The following is an 11,728-nucleotide window of genomic DNA, read 5'->3' on the forward strand; positions in this document are numbered from 1 at the left end:
TCCTTGGCCCTATATATAGTGGGGGGAAGGGAGGGCAACCGTACCTAAGCCCTGGCGCCTCCCTCTCCCTCCCATGACACATCTTCCTCCTCCCGCAGCGCTTGGCGAAGCCCTGTTGGTATCCTGCTACTTCCACCACCACGCCGTCGTGTTGCTGGATCTCCATCAAACTCTCCTCCCCCTTGCTGGATCAAGAAGGAGGAGACGTCGCTGCTCTGTACTGAAGGAAATATGCCCTAGAGGCAATAGTAAAGTTATTATTTATTTCCTTATATCATGATAAATGTTTATTATTCATGCTAGAATTGTATTAACCAGAAACATAATACATCTGTGAATACATAGACAAACTTAGTGTCACTAGTATGCCTCTACTTGACTAGCTCGTTAATCAAAGATGGTTATGTTTCCTAACCATGAACAAGGTGTTGTTATTTGATTAACGAGGTCACATCATTAGTTGAATGATCTGATTGACATGACCCATTTCATTAGCTTAGCACCCGATCGTCTAGTATGTTGCTATTGCTTTCTTCATGACTTATACATGTTCCTATGACTATGAGATTATGCAACTCCCGTTTACCGAAGGAACACTTTGTGTGCTACCAAACGTCACAACGTAACTGGGTGATTATAAAGGAGCTCTATAGGTGTCTCCAAAGGTAGATGTTGTGTTGGCGTATTTCGAGATTAGGATTTGTCACTCCGATTGTCGGAGAGGTATCTCTGGGTCCTCTCGGTAATGCACATCACATAAGCCTTGCAAGCATTGCAGCCAATGAGTTAGTTGCGAGATGATGTATTACGGAACGAGTAAAAAGACTTGCCGGTAACGAGATTGAACTAGGTATTGGATACCGACGATCAAATCTCGGGCAAGTAACATACCGATGACAAAGGGAACAATGTATGTTGTTATGCGGTCTGACCGATAAAGATCTTCATAGAATATGTAGGAGCCAATATGGACATCCAGGTCCCGCTATTGGTTATTGACCGGAGACGTGTGTCGGTCATGTCTACATTGTTCTCGAACCGTAGGGTCCGCACGCTTAACGTTACAATGACAGTTATTATGAGTTTATGCATTTTGATGTACCGAAGATTGTTCGGAGTCTCGGATGTGATCACGGACATGACGAGGAGTCTCAAAATGGTCGAGACATAAAGATTGATATATTGGAAGCCTATGTTTGGATATCGGAAGTGTTCCGGGTGAAATCAGGATTTTACCGGAGTACCGGGAGGTTACCGGAACCCCCCGGGAGCTATATGGGCCTTAGTGGGCTTTAGTGGAAAGGAGAAAGGGGCAGCCCAAGGTGTGCCGCGCGCCTCCCCCCTTCCCTAGTCCTATTAGGACAAGGAGAGGTGGCCGGCCCCCTCTCTCTCTTTCCCCCCTCAAGGAATCCTATTCCAACTAGGATTGGGGGGGGAATCCTACTCCCAGAGGGAGTAGGACTCCCTTGGCGCGCCCTCCTTGGCCGGCCGCCCCCTCCCCCTTGGCTCCTTTATATACGGAGGCAGGGGGGCACCCTAGGACACACAAGTTGATCATTGAGATCGTTCCTTAGCCGTGTGCGGTGCCCCCTGCCACCATATTCCACCTCGATTATATTGTAGCAGTGCTTAGGCGAAGCCCTGCGACGGTAGAACATCAAGATCGTCACCACGCCGTCGTGCTGACGGAACTCCTCCCCGACGCTTTGCTGGATCGGAGCCCGGGGATCGTCATCGAGCTGTACGTGTGCTAAGAACTCGGAGGTGCCGGAGTAACGGTGCTTGGATCGGTCAGATCGAGAAGACGTACGACTACTTCCTCTACGTTGCGTCAACGCTTCCGCAGTCGGTCTGTGTGGGTACGTAGACAACACTCTTCCCTCTCGTTGCTGTGCATCACCATGATCTTGCGTGTGCGTAGGAATTTTTTTGAAATTACTGCGTTCCCCAACAGTGGCATCAGAGCCTAGGTTTTATGGTTTGATGTTATATGCACGAGTAGAACACAAGTGAGTTGTGGGCGATATAAGTCATACTGCCTACCAGCATGTCATACTTTGGTTTGGCGGTATTGTTGGACGAGATGACCCGGACCAACATTACGCGTACGCTTACGCGAGACCGGTTTTCCCGACGTGCTTTGCACATAGGTGGCTTGCGGGCGACTATCTCTCCAACTTTAGTTGAACCGAGTGTGGCTACGCCCGGTCCTTGCGAAGGTTAAAACGGAGTCTATTTGACAAACTATCGTTGTGGTTTTGATGCGTAGGTGAGATTGGTTCTTGCTTAAGCCCGTAGCAGCCACGTAAAACTTGCAACAACAAAGTAGAGGACGTCTAACTTGTTTTTGCAGGGCATGTTGTGATGTGATATGGCCAAGACATGGTGCTAAATTATTGTATGAGATGATCATGTTTTGTAACCGAGTTATCGGCAACTGGAAGGAGCCATATGGTTGTCGTTTTATTGTATGCAATGCAATCGCGATGTAATGCTTTACTTTATTACTAAGCGGTAGTGATAGTCGTAGAAGCATAGGTTTGGCGAGACGACAACGATGCTACGATGGAGATCAAGGTGTCGCGCCGGTGATGATGGTGATCATGACGGTGCTTCGAAGATGGAGATCACAGGCACAAGATGATGATGGCCATATCATATCACTTATATTGATTGCATGTGATGTTTATCTTTTTATGCATCTTATCTTGCTTTGATTGACGGTAGAATTATAAGATGATCTCTCACTAAATTATCAAGAAGTGTTCTCCCTGAGTATGCACCGTTGCCAAAGTTCGTCGTGCCCAAACACCACGTGATGATCAGGTGTGATAAGCTCTACGTCCATCTACAACGGGTGCAAGCCAGTTTTGCACACGCAGAATACTCAGGTTAAACTTGACGAGCCTAGCATATACAGATATGGCCTCGGAACACAAAGACCGAAAGCTCGAGCGTGAATCATATAGTAGATATGATCAACATAACGATGTTCACCATTGAAAACTACTCCATCTCACGTGATGATCGGTTATGGTTTAGTTGATTTGGATCACGTGATCACTTAGAGGATTAGAGGGATGTCTATCTAAGTGGGAGTTCTTAAGTAATTTGATTAATTGAACTTAAACTTATCATGAACTTAGTACCTGATAGTATCTTGCTTGTTTATGTTGATTGTAGATAGATGGCTCGTGCTGTTGTTCCGTTGAATTTTAATGCGTTCCTTGAGAAAGCAAAGTTGAAAGATGATGGTAGCAATTACACGGACTGGGTCCGTAACTTGAGGATTATCCTCATTGCTGCTCAGAAGAATTACGTCCTGGAAGCACCGCTGGGTGCCAGGCCTGCTGCTGGAGCAACTCCAGATGTTATGAACGTCTGGCAGAGCAAAGCTGATGACTACTTGATAGTTCAGTGTGCCATGCTTTACGGCTTAGAATCGGGACTTCAACGACGTTTTGAACGTCATGGAGCATATGAGATGTTCCAGGAGTTGAAGTTAATATTTCAAGCAAATGCCCGGATTGAGAGATATGAAGTCTCCAATAAGTTCTATAGCTGCAAGATGGAGGAGAACAGTTCTGTCAGTGAGCATATACTCAAAATGTCTGGGTATAATAATCACTTGATTCAGATGGGAGTTAATCTTCCAGATGATTGCGTCATTGACAGAATTCTCCAATCACTGCCACCAAGCTACAAGAGCTTCGTGATGAACTATAATATGCAAGGGATGAACAAGACTATTCCCGAGATCTTCGCAATGCTGAAAGCTGCGGAGGTAGAAATCAAGAAGGAGCATCAAGTGTTGATGGTTAACAAGACCACTAGTTTCAAGAAAAAGGGCAAAGGGAAAAAGAAGGGGAACTTCAAGAAGAACGGCAAGCTAGTTGCTGCTCAGGAGAAGAAACCCAAGTCTGGACCTAAGCCTGAAACTGAGTGCTTCTACTGCAAGCAAACTGGTCACTGGAAGCGGAACTGCCCCAAGTATTTGGCGGATAAGAAGGATGGCAAGGTGAACAAAGGTATATGTGATATACATGTTATTGATGTGTACCTTACTAGAGCTCGCAGTAGCACATAGGTATTTGATACTGGTTATGTTGCTAATATTTGCAACTCGAAACAGGGACTACGGATTAAGCGAACACTGGCAAAGGACGAGGTGACGATGCGTGTGGGAAATGGTTCCAAAGTCGATGTGATCGCGGTCGGCACGCTACCTCTACATCTACCTTCGGGATTAATATTAGACCTAAATAATTGTTATTTGGTGCCAGCGTTGAGCATGAACATTATATCTGGATCTTGTTTGATGCGAGACGGTTATTCATTTAAATCAGAGAATAATGGTTGTTCTATTTATATGAGTAATATCTTTTATGGTCATGCACCTTTGAGGAGTGGTCTATTTTTGATGAATGTCGATAGTAGTGACACACATATTCATAATGTTGAAGCCAAAAGATGCAGAGTTGATAATGACAGTGCAACTTATTTGTGGCACTCCCGTTTAGGTCATATCGGTATAAAGCGCATGAAGAAACTCCATACTGATGGACTTTTGGAACCACTTGATTATGAATCACTTGGTACTTGCGAACCGTGCCTCATGGGCAAGATGACTAAAACACCGTTCTCCGGTACTATGGAGAGAGCAACAGACTTGTTGGAAATCATACATACAGATGTATGTGGTCCGATGAATATTGAGGCTCGTGGCGGATATCGTTATTTTCTCACCTTCACAGATGACTTAAGCAGATATGGGTATATCTACTTAATGAAACATAAGTCTGAAACATTTGAAAAGTTTAAAGAATTTCAGAGTGAAGTTGAAAATCATCGTAACAAGAAAATAAAGTTTCTACGATCTGATCGTGGAGGAGAATATTTGAGTTACGAGTTTGGTGTACATTTGAAAAATTGTGGAATAGTTTCGCAACTCACGCCACCCGGAACACCACAGCGCAATGGTGTCTCTGAACGTCATAATCATACTTTACTAGATATGGTGCGATCTATGATGTCTCTTACTGATTTACCGCTATCGTTTTGGGGTTATGCTTTAGAGACGGCCGCATTCACGTTAAATAGGGCACCATCAAAATCCGTTGAGACGACGCCTTATGAACTGTGGTTTGGCAAGAAACCAAAGTTGTCGTTTCTTAAAGTTTGGGGCTGCGATGCTTATGTGAAAAAGCTTCAACCTGATAAGCTTGAACCCAAATCGGAGAAATGTGTCTTCATAGGATACCCAAAGGAAACTGTTGGGTACACCTTCTATCATAGATCCAAAGGCAAGACATTCGTTGCTAAGAATGGATCCTTTCTAGAGAAGGAGTTTCTCTCAAAAGAAGTGAGTGGGAGGAAAGTAGAACTTGACGAGGTAACTGTACCTGCTCCCTTATTGGAAAGTAGTACATCACAGAAAACTGTTTCTGCGACACCTATACCAATTAGTGAGGAAGCTAATGATGATGATCATGAAACTTCAGGACAAGATACTACTGAACCTCGTAGATCAACCAGAGCGAGATCCGCACCAGAGTGGTACGGTAATCCTGTTCTGGAAATCATGCTACTAGATCATGATGAACCTACGAACTATGAAGAAGCGATGGTGAGCCCAGATTCCGCAAAGTGGCTTGAAGCCATGAAATCTGAGATGGGATCCATGTATGAGAACAAAGTATGGACTTTGGTTGACTTGCCCGAGCAATTGAGAATAAATGGATCTTCAAGAAGAAGACTGACGCTGATGGTAATGTTACTATCTACAAAGCTCGACTTGTCGCAAAAGGTTTTCGACAAGTTCAAGGGGTTGACTACGATGAGACCTTCTCACCCGTAGCGATGCTTAAGTTTGTCCGAATCATGTTAGCAATTGCCGCATTTTATGATTATGAAATTTGGCAGATGGATGTCAAAACTGCATTCCTGAATGGATTTCTAGAAGAAGAGTTGTATATGATGCAACCAGAAGGTTTTGTCAATCCAAAGGGAGCTAACAAAGTGTGCAAGCTCCAGCGTTCCATTTATGGACTGGTGCAAGCCTCTCGGAGTTGGAATAAACGCTTTGATAGTGTGATCAAAGCATTTGGTTTATACAGACTTTCGGTGAAGCCTGTATTTACAAGAAAGTGAGTGGGAGCTCTGTAGCATTTCTGATATTATATGTGGATGACATATTACTGATTGGAAATGATATAGAATTTCTGGATAGCATAAAGGGATACTTGAATAAGAGTTTTTCAATGAAATACCTTGGTGAAGCTGCTTACATATTAGGCATAAAGATCTATAGAGATAGATCAAGACGCTTAATTGGACTTTCACAAAGCACATACCTTGACAAGATTTTGAAGAAGTTCAAAATGGATCAAGCAAAGAAAGGGTTCTTGCCTGTGTTACAAGGTGTGAAGTTGAGTCAGACTCAATGCCCGACCACTGCAGAAGATAGAGAGAAAAAGAAAGATGTTCCAGAGGCTTCAGCCATAGGCTCTATCATGTATGAAATGCTGTGTACCAGACCTGATGTGTGCCTTGCTATAAGTTTAGCAGGGAGGTACCAAAGTAATCCAGGATTGGATCACTGGACAGCGGTCAAGAACATCCTGAAATACCTGAAAAGGACTAAGGATATGTTTCTCGTATATGGAGGTGACAAAGAGCTCACCGTAAAAGGTTACGTTGATGCAAGTTTTGACACTGATCCGGACGATTCTAAATCACAAACCGGATACATGTTTACATTAAACGGTGGAGCTGTCAGTTGGTGCAGTTCTAAACAAAGCGTCGTAGCGGGATCTACATGTGAAGCGGAGTACATAGCTGCTTCGGAAGCAGCGAACGAAGGAGTCTGGATGAAGGAGTTCATATCCGATCTAGGTGTCATACCTAGTGCATCGGGTCCAATGAAAATCTTTTGTGATAATACTGGTGCAATTGTCTTGGCAAAGGAATCCAGATTTCACAAGAGGACCAAGCACATCAAGAGACGCTTCAATTCCATCCGGGATCTAGTCCAGGTGGGAGACATAGAGATTTGCAAGATACATACAGATCTGAATGTTGAAGACCCGTTGACTAAGCCTCTTCCACGAGCAAAACATGATCAGCACCAAGGCTCCATGGGTGTTAGAATCATTACTGTGTAATCTAGATTATTGACTCTAGTGCAAGTGGGAGACTGAAGGAAATATGCCCTAGAGGCAATAATAAAGTTATTATTTATTTCCTTATATCATGATAAATGTTTATTATTCATGCTAGAATTGTATTAACCGGAAACATAATACATGTGTGAATACATAGACAAACTTAGTGTCACTAGTATGCCTCTACTTGACTAGCTCGTTAATCAAAGATGGTTATGTTTCCTAACCATGAACAAGGTGTTGTTATTTGATTAACGAGGTCACATCATTAATTGAATGATCTGATTGACATGACCCATTTCATTAGCTTAGCACCCGATCGTCTAGTATGTTGCTATTGCTTTCTTCATGACTTATACATGTTCCTGTGACTATGAGATTATGCAACTCCCGTTTACCGGAGGAACACTTTGTGTGCTACCAAACGTCACAACGTAACTGGGTGATTATAAAGGAGCTCTACAGGTGTCTCCAAAGGTAGATGTTGGGTTGGCGTATTTCGAGATTAGGATTTGTCACTCCGATTGTCGGAGAGGTATCTCTGGGCCCTCTCGGTAATGCACATCACATAAGCCTTGCAAGCATTGCAGCCAATGAGTTAGTTGCAAGATGATGTATTACGGAACGAGTAAAGAGACTTGCCGGTAACGAGATTGAACTAGGTATTGGATACCGACGATCGAATCTCGGGCAAGTAACATACCGATGACAAAGGGAACAACGTATGTTGTTATGCGGTCTCACCGATAAAGATCTTCGTAGAATATGTAGGAGCCAATATGGGCGTCCAGGTCCCGCTATTGGTTATTGACCGGAGACGTGTCTTGGTCATGTCTACATTGTTCTCGAACCGTAGGGTCCTCACGCTTAACGTTACGATGACAGTTATTATGAGTTTATGCATTTTGATGTACCGAAGATTGTTCGGAGTCCCGGATGTGATCATGGACATGACGAGGAGTCTCGAAATGGTCGAGACATAAAGATTGATATATTGGAAGCCTATGTTTGGATATCGGAAGTGTTCCGGGTGAAATCGTGATTTTACCGGAGTACCGGGAGGTTACCGGAACCCCCCGGGAGCTATATGGGCCTTAGTGGGCTTTAGTGGAAAGGAGAAAGGGGCAGCCCAAGGTGGGCCGCGCGCCTCCCCCCTCCCCTAGTCCTATTAGGACAAGGAGAGGTGGCCGGCCCCCTCTCTCTCTTTCCCCCCTCAAGGAATCCTATTCCAACTAGGATTGGGGGGGAATCCTACTCCCAGAGGGAGTAGGACTCCCTTGGCGCGCCCTCCTTGGCCGGCCGCCCCCTCCCCCTTGGCTCCTTTATATACGGAGGCAGGGGGGCACCCTAGGACACACAAGTTGATCATTGAGATCGTTCCTTAGCCGTGTGCGGTGCCCCCTGCCACCATATTCCACCTCGATTATATTGTAGCAGTGCTTAGGCGAAGCCCTGCGACGGTAGAACATCAAGATCGTCACCACGCCGTCGTGCTGACGGAACTCCTTCCCAACGGTTTGCTGGATCGGAGCCCGGGGATCGTCATCGAGTTGTACGTGTGCTAAGAACTCGGAGGTGCCGGAGTAACGGTGCTTGGATCGGTCGGATCGAGAAGACGTACGACTACTTCCTCTATGTTGCGTCAACGCTTCCGCAGTCGGTCTTCGTGGGTACGTAGACAACACTCTCCCCTCTCGTTGCTGTGCATCACCATGATCTTGTGTGTGCGTAGATTTTTTTTTTTGAAATTACTGCGTTTCCCAACATGTACATGTGTTGAACGCGGAGGTGCCGTCCGTTCGGCGCTAGGATCATCGGTGATTTGGATCACGATGAGTACGACTCCATCAACCCCGTTCTCTTGAACGCTTCCGCGCGCCATCTACAAGGGTATGTAGATCCACTCCTCCCTCGTTGCTAGATGACTCCATAGATTGATCTTGGTGACACGTAGGAAAATTTTGAATTATTACTACGTTCCCCAACACGTATTGCCTCTTCAGACATGCCACCACACCTTAAAACATGTATGAGGACCCGTCGTAATGCTCTGGTGGCATTGCTACCCTCCGAAGGCCCCCAACTGGCCTAACCCTGGATCAGTTGACCCGGAGATCTACGCCTTTGACTTTCATCAGACGAGATTTAACCAATGGATGTTTTCACCTGCTTATGATAGGTCAGCCTATAGGAACACTTGAGAACAAGGTTTGGGCCAAATCCACCATAAGATTCCCTCCGTGTCGACCCAACGTGGCCGTTTTCCCCCTCCAAGTGCCGACGGCATCGCCGTCCATGAAGGAGTCACACTCCGGAGCCGGTTGCCGGGTGTTTGTGCCTGCCACCACAATCCTTGAAACAATCTGATGGATGTAGATATAAAATTTGTCTCGATTGGCCAAGGAATGAAAAATTTACAAAAAATTCAAAACAAAACTGTGTTTTTTGTAAATTTGAAGCAAACATGATTTAAGTTTGTTCAAATTTGTAAAATAGTATAGCAACAGAATCATTTCAAGTTTCTGATAAAAACCATATAAAATTTTTCAAAATCGATCCAAGTATCAATTACTTATGATTTTAACAAATTATAAGGACCTATATGCAAAAGCACATGAGGTCACATTTCTAACATACTCAAAAACAAAAACAAACTATATATTCATAATCTATGGATAATTCTACCCCAAGTCGATGTATAATTTGTGTATGTTTAAGTTTAGATAAGTTAGATTTAAATTAGTCAAATTTTAACTTTTAAAAACAAAAAATAATTTAAAATAAAGAACAGATGATATCTATGCCTAGGCATAGTTCTTGGCCAGGGGCTACTAAGAGGTGCCACGTAGGCATAGATGGAAAACTATGCCTACAGCTTTGCCGTCGGCATAGCTCTGCCACGTGGCAGCTCCTAATAAAAAAACATATGATATTTATGCCGACGGCCGCTGTCAGGGTCGTCGGCATAGATTTGACGGCATCAGCCCGCCGTCTGTCCCCGGGCCACGAGGGCCACCTTTATGCCGACGGCCTAACTATGCCTACGACTGCCGTAGGCATAGATCGATATATGCCAACGGCCTTACTATGCCTATGGCTGCCGTAAGCATAGATGGAAGTATACCGACGGCTTTTCTATGCCGACGGTATTCCCCGGGCCGTCGGCATAGCTCCATCTATGCCTACGGCAGCCGTCGGCATAGATAAGGCCGTAGGCGTATAAGGTTATTCCGGTAGTGATTACCACGCTGTTTATACAAGGTAACAAACAAAGACCTATTGTTGTCAAACAAAGACTCAAGGCACCGGATGTACTGCTTCCATTACTTGTAAACGATGACACTATTTTGCTAAGTGAATAAAGGAGGAGAAGTTCTGTCAAAAAAAGACCTATGGTTGTCAAAAGGCCTATTAGGACACGGTACGGTAGTAGTTCGCCTGTGAAGAAAATGTTGGTGGGCAGTCCGATTCCAACACAAATAGATTCGTATAGAATAAGGTAGCTGTAAAGCAAAAAAAAAAATCAGATGGTAGTCTGATTGTTATACGGGCTCTAAAAATATTTACACGTACACACTAAAAAAAGAGAGATCTCGCATCTAAAGAGAAAAAGGCCTAGGACAAAATAACATAGTAGTACCGCTGTGAGAAGGGGGGCTATTTAGGACAAAATAAGGTAGTAGTGCGGCTGTGAAAAAATATTGGAGGGCAATCTAATTCGTCAAATGTAGCAGTCCCGCTGTAAAGAAAATAAATCAGAGGCCCGTCTGATTCGTATAGTTCTAAACATATTTACATGTACACATAAAAAAGAGGATACTTATGTGTATGCGCTGATTTCATTGCTGAGGTCAAGAAGCAAAAAAAAACACCACTTAGAATGTGTAGCATGGCCAGTTAGCGAGTATGGTCATCCGACCAACTCGGACAACCGAATTCAGCAGACCGAATTCACAGTAGAAATAAAAAGGCAATTTATTATCATCTACATAAAAAAGGAACATTGTTTGGGAAAACTGAATTCAGCATACACACTTAGTATGGACATCACAAATGCAAAATTATAGACATTGCTGATGAGTGAAATCAGTTGACCCGCGTGATGGACAAAATATAAAACGACAACTATCTAGATCAAATTTCAATACTGTATTTTGACCATTAAATTTGAAATAATAAACAAAACAAAAATTGACAATTTGATTTTCATGTATTTAAAGAAAGTATATAAATAGGTAAAAAAATACTCCCCATCCCGAAATAAGCGACTCAACTTTGTACTAACTTTAGTACAAAGCTAGTGTAAAGCTGGGTCACTTATTTTGGGACAGAGGGAGTAATAGTTTAGAAACCATAGCAATAATATCATACATATACTTCCCCACCAGTATAAGCTAGAATCATTCATTATTAATTTCTATACACTGGAAAGTGAAACGGACAATTCATACATGTCCATAAAGAGAAGCTACACCTGGAGAAATCAAGAGGATGTTTTAGCAAAAGAAAAGTTGCAAGGAACAAATGATGACAAATATTTAATTGGTTATTTTATTTGTGCTCGG

This window comes from Triticum dicoccoides, chromosome 2A (assembly GCF_002162155.2).
Source record: "Triticum dicoccoides isolate Atlit2015 ecotype Zavitan chromosome 2A, WEW_v2.0, whole genome shotgun sequence".
Lineage (NCBI taxonomy): Eukaryota > Viridiplantae > Streptophyta > Magnoliopsida > Poales > Poaceae > Triticum > Triticum dicoccoides.